Below are 14,714 nucleotides of genomic sequence, written 5' to 3' on the forward strand. Positions count from 1 at the left end.
AATATTGAGTTTGGTTGTATTTGGTTGACAACGCAACCAAATATCAACATTTAAAAGGAGATGTATCTTCTGCTTGGATAGTTCCCCATGAGCCACTGGCTTAATCCTATTCTTTAATTTGCATTTTTTTCTGTTGAGATGGAGAAGTGAATCTAACATATACATTCTTAACTTGTTGACAAGTTAATAGGCTGTTTACTGTATTTCAGAAGCAATATTGAATATTATTTGGTTGTCAACACAACCAACCTTATCAACATTTGAAAGAGATGTATCTTCTGCTAGGATAGTTCCGTCTCTGCCACCGAGTCTAGCTTTAATTCAAGTTTGTCTACAAATTAATAATTGATATTTTGGATTCATACAGTTTGACACGAGTTTGACGCCAGGCCTATACAGTTGAAGTCGGAAGTTTACATACACTTAGGTTGGAGTCATTAAAACTCGTTTTTCAACCACTCCACAAATGTCTTGTTAACAAACTATAGTTTTGGCAAGTCGGTTAGAACATCTACTTTGTGCATGACAAATTTTTCCAACAATTGTTTACAGACAGATTATTTCACGTATAATTCACTGTATCACCATTCCAGTGGGTCAGAAGTTTACATACACTAAGTTGACTGTGCCGTTAAACAGCTTGGAAAATTACAGAAAATGATGTCATGGCTTTAGAAGCTTCTGATAGGCTAATTTACATAATTTTAGTCAATTGGAGGTGTAACTGTGGATGTATTTCAAGGCCTAACTTCAAACTCAGTGCCTCTTAGCTTGACATCATGGGAAAATCAAAAGAAATCAGCCAAGTTGAAAAATTGTAGACCTCCACAAGTCTGGTTCATCCTTGGGAGAAATTTCCAAATGCCTGAAGGTACCACGTTCATCTGTACAAACAATAGTACGCAAGTATAAACACCATGGGACCTGAACGTACTTTAGTGCGAAAAGTGCAAATCAATCCCAGAAAAACAGCAAAGGACCTTGTGAAGATGCTGGAGGAAACAGGTACAAAAGTATCTTTATCCACAGTAAAACGATTTCTATATCAACATAACCTGAAAGGCCGCTCAGCAAGGAAGAAGCCACTGCTCCAAAACCGCCATAAAAAAGCCAGACTATGGTTTGCAACTGCACATGGGGATAAAGATCGTACTTTTTAAAAATGTCCTCTGGTCTGATGAAACAAAAATATAACTGTTTTGCCATAATGACCATCCTTATGTTTGGAGGAAAAAGGGGGAGGCTTGCAAGCCAAAGAACACCAACCCAACCGTGAAGCACAGGGGTGGCAGCATCATGATGTGGGGGTGCTTTGCTGCAGGAGGGACTGGTGCACTTCACAAAATGGATGGCATCATGAGGTAGGAAAATTATGTGGATATATTGAGCAACATCTCAAAACATCAGTCGCAAATGGGTCTTCCAAATGGACAATGACCCCAAGTATACTTCCAAAGTTGTGGCAAAATGGCTTAAGGACAACAAAGTCAGGGTATTGGAGTGGCCATCACAAAGCCCTGACCTCAATCCCATAGACAATTTGTGGGCAGAACTGAAAAAGCGTGTGCGAGCAAGGAGGCCTGCAAACCTGACTCAGTTACACCAGCTCTGTCAGGAGAAATGGGCCACAATTCACCCAACTTATTGTGGGAAGCTTGTGGAAGTCTACCCAAAGCGTTTGACCCAAGTTAAACAATTTAAAGGCAATGCTACCAAATACTAATTGAGTGTATGTCAACTTCTGACCCATTGGAATGTGATTAAATAAATAAAAGCTGACATTTCACATATTTAAAATAAAGTGGTGATCCTAACTGACCCAAGACAGGGAATTTTTACTAGGATTAAATTTCAGGAATTGTGAAAAAGTGAGTTTTAATGTATTTGGCTAAGCTGCATGTAAACTTCCGACTTCAACCGCACGTATGATGGATAAGGTATCTTTACATAAAATTTGCACTCTGTTAAATCTATTCTTTGGAATGACTTGATAGCAACAGTGACTCTATTAAGTAGAGATCTCTCAACAATCATTCTCACGATGGCACATTGGGAGTAGTTAGTGACAAATATCTTAGCAGAACTGGCCATGGTTTAAACCCTGTATGTGAGACCAAAAGGATAGCTATAGATAGATCAACTCTCCAGTAGGAGATGCTGCCCAGATGCTTTCTTTTATAGTGGATATTATGTTGAAGACCTGACGTTTTTTCAAAGTTACAAATTCAACATATTTTATAAGGTTTGTCTATGTTGAAAATTGGTTACCATGATTACATAATCCTGTGATTTAAATTTCACCAAACAACAGTTTACTTTGATGACTTTTTTCAAATCCATTGTATTTTCCACGTAGATTCCACATCACAATACACTGACAAATTATGTTGAAACAACGTTAACTTAACCAGTTTGTGCTCAGTGGCCACCTAAAGCCTGCCTGTTTATATTCTTCCTCCAGCAAGATGTTGAGCTCACTACAATCTACTGGTAGAAAATGTTTCTTTAATTGAATTCCATAAAAAAAGTGATGAATATAAAATGTCCACTGTTGATTGAGATAGATTGTACATTCTCTGTAAAGGCACACGCTCATGATCTTATGAAATAGCATGACATCCAAGCCCTTTCCCCTGCAAAGAGAACTCCCGAGCACCCTCCCTGCTCTGCTCACTTGTTAAAGAGACTCATTTAAATATTCCTCCTTCTGACTGCAGGCCTGTGCACCCACTGAGGAGGTAATCCACTTTACACGTGGGCTAATAAGCAACGCTTCCTCTCCTACTCTCTACTCTGCTCTCCGGATCTGTGGTGATGAGCACAATTATTCCGTTGTGTCCCAGTTTAATCCACTCGCTCTTGTTAGCTCTTGATGGTTTCTCAACCCCTTGGTGTGTTTGTTATTTTTTTCTCTCACTCTGCTCTTATTTGTGTTGGCAGCAGGGGGATCCCACCATCTCATGAATATCAATAGCACGATTGATTGTCAGCAGGTCCTTGTGGAGTAGGAAAAACTACATGTCGATTCCCTTCTGTCGTATAATGACACAGAAGAGAGGCGTCTCGATTGAAGAAATTAGAAGGATTTTCTGATTGTATGTCTAAGGAAGAAAGTAGAGGTCATAGAATGTTGTAATTGCTGTCTCTTCTTTTTTCGTTTGAATGTTTCGTCATGGGTCCCTAGCATGTTGTTTTGACTTTTGTCATCATGACTGCAGTTACTGTACTGTGCGCTGCAGCATTGAGAGATAACTGCAGTGCTATCTCAGAAATACGTAATAAATCCCCATGTTCCCAATCTCCTTATCTCCTCAGCCTTATCACTCTCACCCCTCCTCTCTTTTCTCTCTTCCCTCCTCCTTCTCTCTCAAGATATCCACTCTCTTCCTCATGCTGCACCCCTTCCCTCCTCCCTGTCAGTGCAACAGTTTGTGCATAGGATGCAGCGGCTTCTCGAAAAAGCGGCATGCCCTTCGTTAATACGCAAGTCTCACATCCCGAGCTCTCCTCATCGCTGCTTTATCCTACATTCCACTTGTTGTTTTTTCCCCCTCCCCTCTCCCTTGCTGCTCTATAAATCATTGGTTGTGAACGTTGCTGGGGCTCAGGTCCAGGGGCTGGAGGCTGGAGGCTGGGAGTGGGTGGCGGGGGAGTAAGGCTGGGAACTGTTTCCCGGGGAGGGATTGACTGTCTGAATTCTGGGCTGAGGTGGAGTCTGCTCTTGTTTCCCTCTAACGCCTATGTATGCCAAAGACGTACCCTCATAAAGAAGGAGGGAGAGGTAGACATGAAGGGAATCATGGTGTACACGATTATCTTTTCTTTTGGTGCTGCACTTACCTTCTTTTTCCTCCATGTTTTATATTATCATGTGCTATCTTTTTTTTGTGTGTTTTCTCTGTCTTCTTTCATGTCATGGCTGCATTAAGAGGAGGCTATAAATTGATTGAGGGAGTTTGGGGTTTTGGATATTTATTCGTGGTGACTGTGGAGAGGGCTATTGGAATCTTTGAAAGTGGGCCATGCTAAGTGCATGAGCGCCCAGGGACAGTTGTGCAACAAACACTTTGTGTAACAGTCCAGAAATGTGTGAAGTAATGTAATCGCACGTGGAGAAAGTAAAATAAATAACATAATAAAACAAAATGCATTCAGAATCGGGATGAATTATGATTTGTGTTTAAATTGCCATTCATTATGACAAATGTGGTATCAGTCGCTAGACTGTTATAACAATATCTGATTAAACATCATACAGAAGACCCATTTAATTATATATATTTTTTAAATGAAGCATGAAATGAACAAAATATAAATGGGGTCGATGGAACAGAGTACAAATTCAGAAAGGCTCATATTTCTGAGCCAACTCATCCAGCATTGAGCTGGATTAGAGACTCCAACATTTCTGAGGGTCACCTCTGCACAAAGTCATAATATACATCACCAACACTAGCTTTACAAAACATTAAGAACACTTTACTAATATTTAGTTGCATCCGCTTTTTCCCTCAGAACAGCCTCAATTCGTCAGGGCATTGACTACAATGCATCCAACAGTTGTGTCTAGTTGGCTGGATGTCCTTTGGGTGGTGGACCTGCTTGTATGATTTCACATGGAGTATCTACTATTTAGTTTCCCACACCACTCTCACACTCTCTACACGATATACAGTGGGGCAAACATGTATTTAGTCAGCCACAAATTGTGCAAGTTATCCCACTTAAAAAGATGAGAGAGGCCTGTAATTTTCATCATAGGTACACTTCAACTATGACAGACAAAATTAGAAAATAAATCCAGAAAATCACATTGTAGGATTTTTTAAATGAATTTATTGGCAAATTATGGTGGAAAATAAGTATTTGGTCACCTACAAACAAGCTAGATTTCTGGCTCTCACAGACCTGTAACTTCTTCTTTGAGAGGCTCCTTTGCCCTCCACTTGTTACCTGTATTAATGGCACCTGTTTGAACTTGTTATCAGTATAAAAGACACCTGTCCACAACCTCAAACAGTCACACTCCAAACTCCACTATGGCCAAGACCAAGGAGCTGTCAAAGGACACCAGAAACAAAATTGTAGACCTGCACCAGGCTGGGAAGACTGAATCTGCAATAGGTAAGCAGCTTGGTTTTAAGAAATCAACTGTGCGAGCAATTATTAGGAAATGGAAGACATACAAGACCACTGATAATCTCCCTTGATCTGGGGCTCCACGCAAGATCTCACCCCATTTGGTCAAAATGATCACAAGAACGGTGAGCAAAAATCCCAGAACCACACGGGGGGACCTATTGAATGACCTGCAGAGAGCTGGGACCAAAGTAACAAAGCCTACCATCAGTAACACACTACGCTGCCAGGGACTCAAATCCTGCAGTGCCAGACGTGTCCCCCTGCTTAAGCCAGTACATGTCCAGGCCCGTCTGAAGTTTGCTAGAGAGCATTTGGATGATCCAGAAAAAGATTGGGAGAATGTCATATGGTCAGATGAAACCAAAATATAACTTTTTGGTAAAAACTCAACTCGTCGTGTTTGGAGGACAAAGAATGCTGAGTTGCATCCAAAGAAAACCATACCTACTGTGAAGCATGGGGGTGTAAACATCATGCTTTGGGGCTGTTTTTCGGCAAAGGGACCAGGACGACTGATCCGTGTAAAGGAAAGAATGAATGGGGCCATGTATCGTGAGATTTTGAGTGAAAACCTCTTTCCATCAGCAAGGGCATTAAAGATGAAACGTGGCTGAGTCTTTCAGCATGACAATGATCCCAAACACACCGCCCGGGCAACGAAGGAGTGGCTTCGTAAGAAGCATTTCAAGGTCCTGGAGTGGCCTAGCTAGTCTCCAGATCTCAACCCCATAGAAAATCTTTGGAGGGAGTTGAAAGTCCATGTTGCCCAGCAACAGCCCCAAAACATCACTGCTGTAGAGGAGATCTGCATGGAGGAATGGGCCAAAATACCAGCAACAGTGTCCGAATAACTTGTGAAGACTTACAGAAAACGTTTGACCTCTGTCATTGCCAACAAAGGGTATATAACAGAGTATTGAGATAAACTTTTGTAGGTGACCAAATACTTATTTTCCACCATAATTTGCAAATTAATTAATTAAAAATCCTACAATGTGATTTTCTGGATTTTTTCCCCTCATTTTGTCTGTCATAGTTGAAGTGTTCCTATGATGAAAATTACAGGCCTCTCTCATCTTTTTAAGTGGGAGAACTTGCACAATTGGTGGCTGACTAAATACTTTTTTGCCCCACTGTATACAATATAATCAACCAAAAAACATGTGTACTGAATTACATTTTCTCTAAGTTTAGAGAGCTCTATATCTCTAAAATGTGACTCTACAAGGTGTTGAAAGCGTTCCATAGGGATGCTGGCCCATGTTGACTCCACTGCTTCCCACTGTTGTCAAGTTGGCTGGATGTCCTTTGGGTGGGATCACTCTTGATACACATGGGAAACTGTTGAACGTGAAAAACCTAGTAGCGTTGCAGTTCTTGACACAAACCAGTGCGACTGGCACCTACTACAATACCCAGTTCAAAGGCACTTAAATCTTTTGTCTTTTCCATTCACCCTCAGAATGGCAAACATACACAACCCATTTCTCAATTGTCTCAAGGCTTAAAAACCCTTCTTTAATCTGTCTCCTCCCCTTCATCAACACTGATGTGAAGTGGATTTAAGAAGTGAGATCAATAAAGGACCATAGCTTTCGTTTCACCTGGATTCACCTGGTCAGTCTATGTTATGGAAAGAGCATAATGTTCATGATGTTTTGTGCACTCACTGAATATTAAAATGGTCGTGAATAAATGCATGCTAAAACAACACTTCAGCCTGGATTACCATAAACTATTCACCCGGCAGTATTGACCATTACAAAGCAGGGCCTCTCCTAGAGAGTGAGGGATTTTTAATGACCTCCAATACTAGAGAAGGCATGCCTGCGTCACAAGTCTTAACCTGTCCTCTAGACATATCTCAGAAGTCCCTTTGCATCAGTTGAAATGGTGCGGCTTCAGCTTCAGGTGACGAGTCCGAGTAAGATGCCAGCATTAGGAGATGCAGCCCCTGAGAGCTAGTCAATATCTATCAGTTATTATGTTTGAAAGAAACACTGACGTTGCTCTGGGCTGAAGCCAAAGGAACACCTATGAGAAAACAAACTGAACCAGAGAAATGTGTCAGGCTTAGTTCTTGTTGTTGACGCTTGCTGTATTTTGAAGAAAACAGATTAGTAAATGAACAATGGATAGCGTTAAAGGGTCCTGCCACTACTGTCATAAGGATAATATAAAAACCATCACACAGTTATAAAGTAAGCAAACCACGTCACTGCCTTGATGCAATAACGGGAAACGCTCTAAACGGTCTTGTTGCTTGTAATCTCTGCTTCCATCATCCAATTAAAATCTGTGTTCCAGGTAAAACAGCTGTAGAAAGTACCTAGAAAATGAATTATAGCAGTCAACGATTAAAACATTCTCCAATTATATCGGTAACATTTAACCCAGGGCTTAATTCACAATCACACACATATTAATATCCGCCAGGATCTGTAATTCCAGGTGACATCATCTTGTCTTTGTTTGAGTTTGCAAGTCCTCGCTACTGGCTGTGTGGCAACATAGGAATGCATGCATGTGGGGTGGGGTCTGTCATATAGAGCAGCAGTGAACTAATGCATAGGGAGAAAATACCCCCCCCCCCCCTCCCCCATTGCAGGCCGAAATTCTATGTTTTGCTTGATTGATTTTAGATTAGGCGTTTAATGAAAACAGACTGTTTGGAGAAAGTGCTCCGTTGCTGTCAGTTTATCAAAGGCTCTGTCTTGGCAGGAATGGAACCGCTGTGTGGCCCCATTAAACGGAGCAAGGAGAAAGCAGGAAGCTCAAGGCTGATAGCAAACTCACTCGGACAGATAATAGTACAATTATGTTCCTTTCCATCACCAAGAGAGTTTGTTTAAAATGGAGCGACCCACACAGAAACATAATTAAACACTAAGATTCATTGTCAGTGTAAATGGAGGATTCCTCCTATTGTTTGTGTGCATGTGACTCGATGAATCAAATGAATCCAAACAGATTAGAATACCAAATTCTATGTGTGGGTGTGAGTGTGTATTATTGGAGGGATGGAGAGATGATTTTGGGTGGACCACAACAACACAGCAAATTTGCGGGTGTTAAAATCTAAGTTGTTGAGGTAAAAAGTGTTAGCGTTATATCTGAGTTTTGATTCTAGTGGGTTAACACCAGTGGGATTGAAATTGATGCCACCTGCAGTGAATAAATGAAGTGGTATTTGAATCGCAGTGGAATCAACACCACATGGAGTTAATTTCCGTTGACTCTGAGTGAAAAAGACAAACGAGGAGCTTCATTAGAATAGTTTATTTCAATATCCATGTTTCTGCATGAACATTACTTGATTAACTGAGTTCATACTACACAAAGGTAAATAAAACATTTCAAAACTAATTCAATCTGTAAGTGGTTGGACTTATTTCACCCATGGTGAGATGGTTGTTCCAGTTTAGAGGTTTTAGGTAGTCTCATTTATCAATCTTGCCTATCATTCTCACTGCAGATTAAACGTTCTAACGTTCTAACTGATATCCTAACTCTGGCTGAATTCCATTAGGAATTATATACCATTTTACAAAACAGCATAATGTGACATGCCAATGTGGCCTGCAAACCAGGAGTTTCAGGCCACTGTGTTAGGTTAAAACTAGGCTGTCGAAGTATGGTATTGTCAATAAAGTAATGCATTGTCATAAATAAGGCTACAGGACTGAAGGCAATCAAATGCATCATGTCTCTGTCACTAGCAAACACATTCATGTTTGGTAGTGGTACCTCTAAAATTCCCCCAAAAGGCAATCTGGGAAATAAATATGCAAATAAGGCTTTACACTCTACAAGGTTAAAAACAGCACCCCAAAACAAGTTACTGTAACACCACAGGTGTTAATTCCCTAAAACTGAGAAAATGTAACAGCATTAGGTCTAATAAAGTGTTAATTATTTAAAACATTTAGTGGGGGAATTGCAACACCAATGATATTAGGGACCCAACACTCTTGAGGTGATAGTTTATCAACACTTTACATTTTTTAATTTAACACTATTTTGGTTGGTCACATATTTAACACTAAGAAAGTGTTACATTTAACACTATGGGTGTTAAAATTCAGATCTCAAATCTTCTGTGCATGGAGAGAGAGTTTAGGTGCACAAAAGTATTGAGCACAAGGAAATAAATATTATCCACCACAATGTGAACATTCTGTGAACATTTCTCACATCTATGCAACAGTCCCAAGGAATTTCCCTTGTAAACATAGGCTCATTATGGACTTGTTGCTTTAACACTGGGATTTTCAGACCCATGTGTTAATATGAATTGCAGAGTGTCTACAAAAGACAAGGGAATGGCTTTACTTGAAAAGATAGATGGAGGACCTTGCCAGGTGTTTAAAAACATGGTGACCAATACATCAGACTGCCCCCAAAGCTCTTGATCAAGGCTGAGCAAGGATTGGGTAATCCCGCCACAAAGTCTTTATAGAAAGCCAAGGAAAATGTCATCGTCTCCCTGGCACCAGTCAACTCCCTGAGAATATATCTGAATCCCAGCTGGACCACATCCAACACAGTCCGATTTATAAAATCAGCTCTGTGCCAGACAATTAGGTGACATTTAGACTCCGACCTGAAGGGACACATTCTTGATTGAAGTCCACCCGTTACTGAAAAAATGGACCACAATCTGGATAATCCACAATACTTCCAAGACAAATGGCTCCAAATCATTTAAGAATCCTGTTGCCTTGTCTTTTGTTAGGATGGATTGAATCTTCCAGTCTACTGGTGTATAGAGAGATGCTGGAGCAAACTTTGATCCCAAATATGTCTGCGAACGAGGGAGTGTGTTTGTGTGAGGGATGGTGAAGTTGAGATCTGTTTGAAAGTTCACGTAGCAGAGTCATTTTAAAAAAGATATATTTTTAAGCCTATTAGCTACACTTTATTCACACACTATCATGAACTTTCTTGCAGTTGTCTTTTAATTAATTGGAAAACAACAGCTATCTTTAATCATGGCGAGTCAAACTGAATAGAAATTAAGAGTGAGCTGGCACAGTTAAAAGTTTGGCTTTACATACTGATTGGTTTCATTCAACCGCTCTCAATACTACAGCAGACTTCCTCATTGATTTTGGGTCAAATTCAGGCATAACAGGCCTCCCGGGTGGCGCAGTGGTTAAGGGCGCTGTACTGCAGCGCCAGCTAGGCCACCAGAGACTCTGGGTTTGCGCACAGGCTTTGTCGCAACCGGCCGCGACCGGGAGGTCCGTGGGGCGACGCACAATCGGCCCAGCGTCGTCCGGGTTAGGGAGGGTTTGGCCGGTAGGGAAATCCTTGACTCATCGCGCACCAGCGACTCCTGAGGCGGGCCGGGCGCAGTGCACGCTAACCAAGGTTGCCAGGTGCACGGTGTTTCCTCCGACACATTGGTGCGACTGGCTTCCGGGTTGGATGCGCGCTGTGATAAGAAGCAGTGCCGCTTGGTTGGGTTGTGTATCGGAGGACGCATTACTTTCGGGAGTTGTAGCGATGAGACAAGATAGTAGCTACTAAACAAATTGGATACCACGAAATTGGGGAGAAAAAGGGGTACAAAAAATAAAAAATAATTCAGGCATAACAGCGACCTCTCACAGAAGTCATTGATGTCGTTACGTTGTATTAGTTAATGTGACGACTGTTGCTCATCGAATGTTTACCTGAATTAACTGAATCAAGCAATTATTAACTCATTAACCTGGGGCACCATGGGAAAACTAGTTTTTATTGAGTTTCTATTTCCCAAATTAACCCAAAGAATATCAGAATATTGCAGAACAGCTGCTAATTAACCAGTTGCCTCTAACAATCTCGTTCTGAATGTCGTATAGCCCGTGAATCTGCACGGACCCGGGTCCCACCAATGAATTCATACCACACCAATCTTAGTTTAAAATGTATTTACTAAAAGGCTAAAATGATGATAAAAGATACACACAGACAAAACACATTATAGGCTATTGATTAGAACTTAGTATAACGGGCCAACACACTATGACGCTTGTTACCCACAATGGGAATTTCAAAAGAGAGAGAAAAAAGAAAGTACACAAGAGAAATATACAGTGGGTGAATTTGTCAGCTATGCCATTCTAACCCTAGCCTTGCCCCAAACTGCCGCTCTTATGGGTCAGAATATAGTGATGTAATTACGTGGGGATGATCTCCGAGGATTCTCTGCGTGGACCGTTCCGCTGTTCGATGACGCACTTCTCCTGTGCACCTCCCTGCTCGTCCTCCCGGTGTCAGTGTCCTTTTTGGCTTAGGAGTCTGTTCCCTCACCCTTTTCTCTGGAAGGGGTCTTCTGAGGACAGACAGCTCTGTAGCTCAGAGCTCACAGCATAGAAATGAAACCCTTTAGATACCACGATTCGATCAGAGATGGAGGCTAGGTGGTTCAACTTGAATTCACCCGCTTAGACGCAGCTACTCATCCATAGCTTGGGTAGAAAAGGATTTCTTTGTCCTCAAACTTGCGTTGCGTTCTGGGTTCGTTTACTTTTTTAGACCTCACTGCAGCTGGGGTCACGTAGTCCTCCTATAAATTCTATACTCACGGGTTTTATACCCTTGGGTCAGAAGTGGGCGTAGCCGCCTTTAGGGTAATTCTCTGGGCGTACCAAGTTAATGAGGCAAGGTCCAGATTTTTATCAAATCCAATTTTAGACAACTAACTTAACATTTCATCTTCCCCAAAACATTATCTTTGATTTGGATATTTTCCTTACAACGTACAATGTATAAACATACTAGGAAAACCCTTCACATTACAATGTTTTCGTAATAACGTCATCTATTAACCTTTAATAACAAAACAAAAATGACATACATTTTCATATTCCATCTATCGTCATGCCCACCATTGTGGCTGACGGAAACCATTTGTTCCAAAGTCCCTTTATTTCATGTTTAATGTTCTGAGGCTGGTTCTCCATAGTAACAGGACAAAGGAATTTGTCTGTGGCCTGAGATTTACCAGGGGCGTGAGGGGCCATAAAACCCACCACATCTTCAGACCCCTAGATCTCTCCTCCTCTGTTGGGGTTGAGAGATAATCTGTAGGGTTGTGGTCTCCTGTAACCTGACCTGATCAGGACAGTCATGACATTGACCTGCGAATCCGAGATGTGTTTCACTTGTGGGCGTGGTAGCAAAACAACCTTTATTTGCATGCAATTGAAATATATTAATATGCATTACCATTTCTCCCGACAGTGGAATAACTGCTCTGGCATGCTGCATGAATCAGAGACGTACTTCACCCGCACCCTGCCGAAAGAGCGGTACAGGGTGCCGAACTATCGTCAAAAGTCAGACGAGACGCACTTAATTGTTTCAGACGGCACTCTATCCCCACTCTTCCAAATAGAAAGTTACATATTTTTTTGTGGGGTGCGGTGATAGAGCAGTGTTTGAACTAGGGTTAAGACTGGCCAAGAATTCCTGGAAATGGGGTTACTGCTCCGTGACTGCTTTTTGCCTTTGGGGCATGTGAGAACTAGATATTTTCAAGGTTATGCAAAACAAACAAAACTATAAGAATGCCATAAGTTAATAAACTGACATAGAATCGCTGAATCAACTTCCCTTGCCGTACTACTCCCTAAAATTCTACTTTCCTCCATCCTTGCCTTGGGGTTGTTTTCTCTCTGCTAGACTCTGCATAGCCACTGACATGCCACAGACAGCCCTGCTTTAAATAAATGCCTGCTGGCAGTGTATCATCGAGACGCTGTGTACAGATAGGCAATCCTTCGCTGCCCAAGAAAACCAAATCCTTCAAGCTTTGTTATCATGGAGCACTGGTGTTGGTGGAGTTCTGATCAGAGATAGTGAAGGAATGATGGAAATAAGTAAGGAGCAGGAGAAGGACCAAAATTGTAATTGCCCACAGCAAAGTAAAACATACAGTACCATTCAAAAGTTTGGGATCACTTTGAAATGTGCTTATTTTTGAAAGAAAAGCACATTTTTGTTGTCCATTAAAGTAACATCAAATTGATCAGAAATACAGTGTAGACATTGTTAATGTTGTAAATTACTATTGTAGCTGGAAACGGCTGATTTTTGATGGAAGATCTGCTTAGGCGTACAGAGGCCCATTATCAGCAACGATCACTCCTGTGTTCCAATGGTATGTTGTGTTAGCTTATCCAAGTTTATAATTTTAAAAGGCTAATTGACCATTAGAAAACCCTTTTGTGTTTATGTTAGCACAGCTGAAAACCGAAGTAATAAAACTGTCCTTCTTTAGACTAGTTGAGTATCTGGAGCATCAGTATTTGTGGGTTCAATTACAGGCTCAAAATGGCCAGAAACAAAGTACTTTCTTCTGAAACTCATCAGTCTATTCTTGTTCTGAGAAACAAAGGCTATTCCATGCGAGAAATTAAGATCTCGTTCAACGCTGTGTACTACTCCCTTCACAGAACAGCACAAACTCTCTAACCAGAATAGAAAGAGGAGAGGGAGGCCCCAGTGCACAAATGAGCAAGAGGACACGTACAATAGAGTGTCTAGTTTCCTCAACTGGCAGCTTCATTTAATAGTACCCGCAAAACACCAGTCTCCATGTCAACATGAAGAGGCGACTCTGGGATGCTGGCCTTCTAGGCAGAGTTCCTCTGTCCAGTGTCCATTTGCCCATCTTAATCTTTTCTTTTTATTGGCCAGTCTGAGATATGGCTTTTTCTTTGCAATTCTGCCTAGAAGGCCAGAATCCCGGAGTCGCCTCTTCACTGTTGAGGTTGAGACTGGTGTTTTGCAGGTACTATTTAATGAAGCTGCCAGTTGAGGACTTGTGAGGCGTCGGTTTCTCAAACTAGACACTCTAATGTACTTGTCCTCTTGCTCAGTGAAATAGCCTTCATTTCTCAGAACAAGAATAGACTGACGAGTTTCAGAAGAAAGTTCTTTGTTACTGGCCATTTTGAGCCCGTAATCGATCCCACAAATGCTGATGCTCTAGATACTTAACTAGTCAAAGAAGGCCAGTTTTCAGCTGTGCTAACATAATTGCAAAATGGTTTTCTAAGGATCAATTAGCCTTTTATAATTATAAACTTGGATTAGCTAACACAACGTACCATTTGAACACAGGAGTGATGGTTGCTGATAATGGGCCTCTGTATGCCTATGTACGTAGATATTCCATAAAAGAATTTGCCGTTTCCAGCTACAGTAGTCATTTACAACATTAACAATGTCTACACTGCATTTCTGATCAATTTGATGTTATTTTAATGGACAACAAATGTGCTTTTCTTTCAAAAACATGGACATTTATAAGTGACCCCAAACTTCTGAACGGTAGTGTATATATTAAACACCACATTCAGGGATGGACAGCACAAGGGGGTGTGCATCGGAGGTTTCATCTATGTGGGGGGGCAGGTATTCAAATAAGGCTAGAGGAGTATGGACTGGAAATATTACCACCACCCACAATAACTGATTTCAGCCAGGAGGCTTTCATGGTCAGATCACGCAGTCAGTAAAAAACACACCTGGCCCTACTAATAACCAATGACCTATTCCAATTAAAGCAGAATTCT

The sequence above is a fragment of the Oncorhynchus mykiss genome, chromosome 26, assembly GCF_013265735.2.
Source record: "Oncorhynchus mykiss isolate Arlee chromosome 26, USDA_OmykA_1.1, whole genome shotgun sequence".
NCBI lineage: Eukaryota > Metazoa > Chordata > Actinopteri > Salmoniformes > Salmonidae > Oncorhynchus > Oncorhynchus mykiss.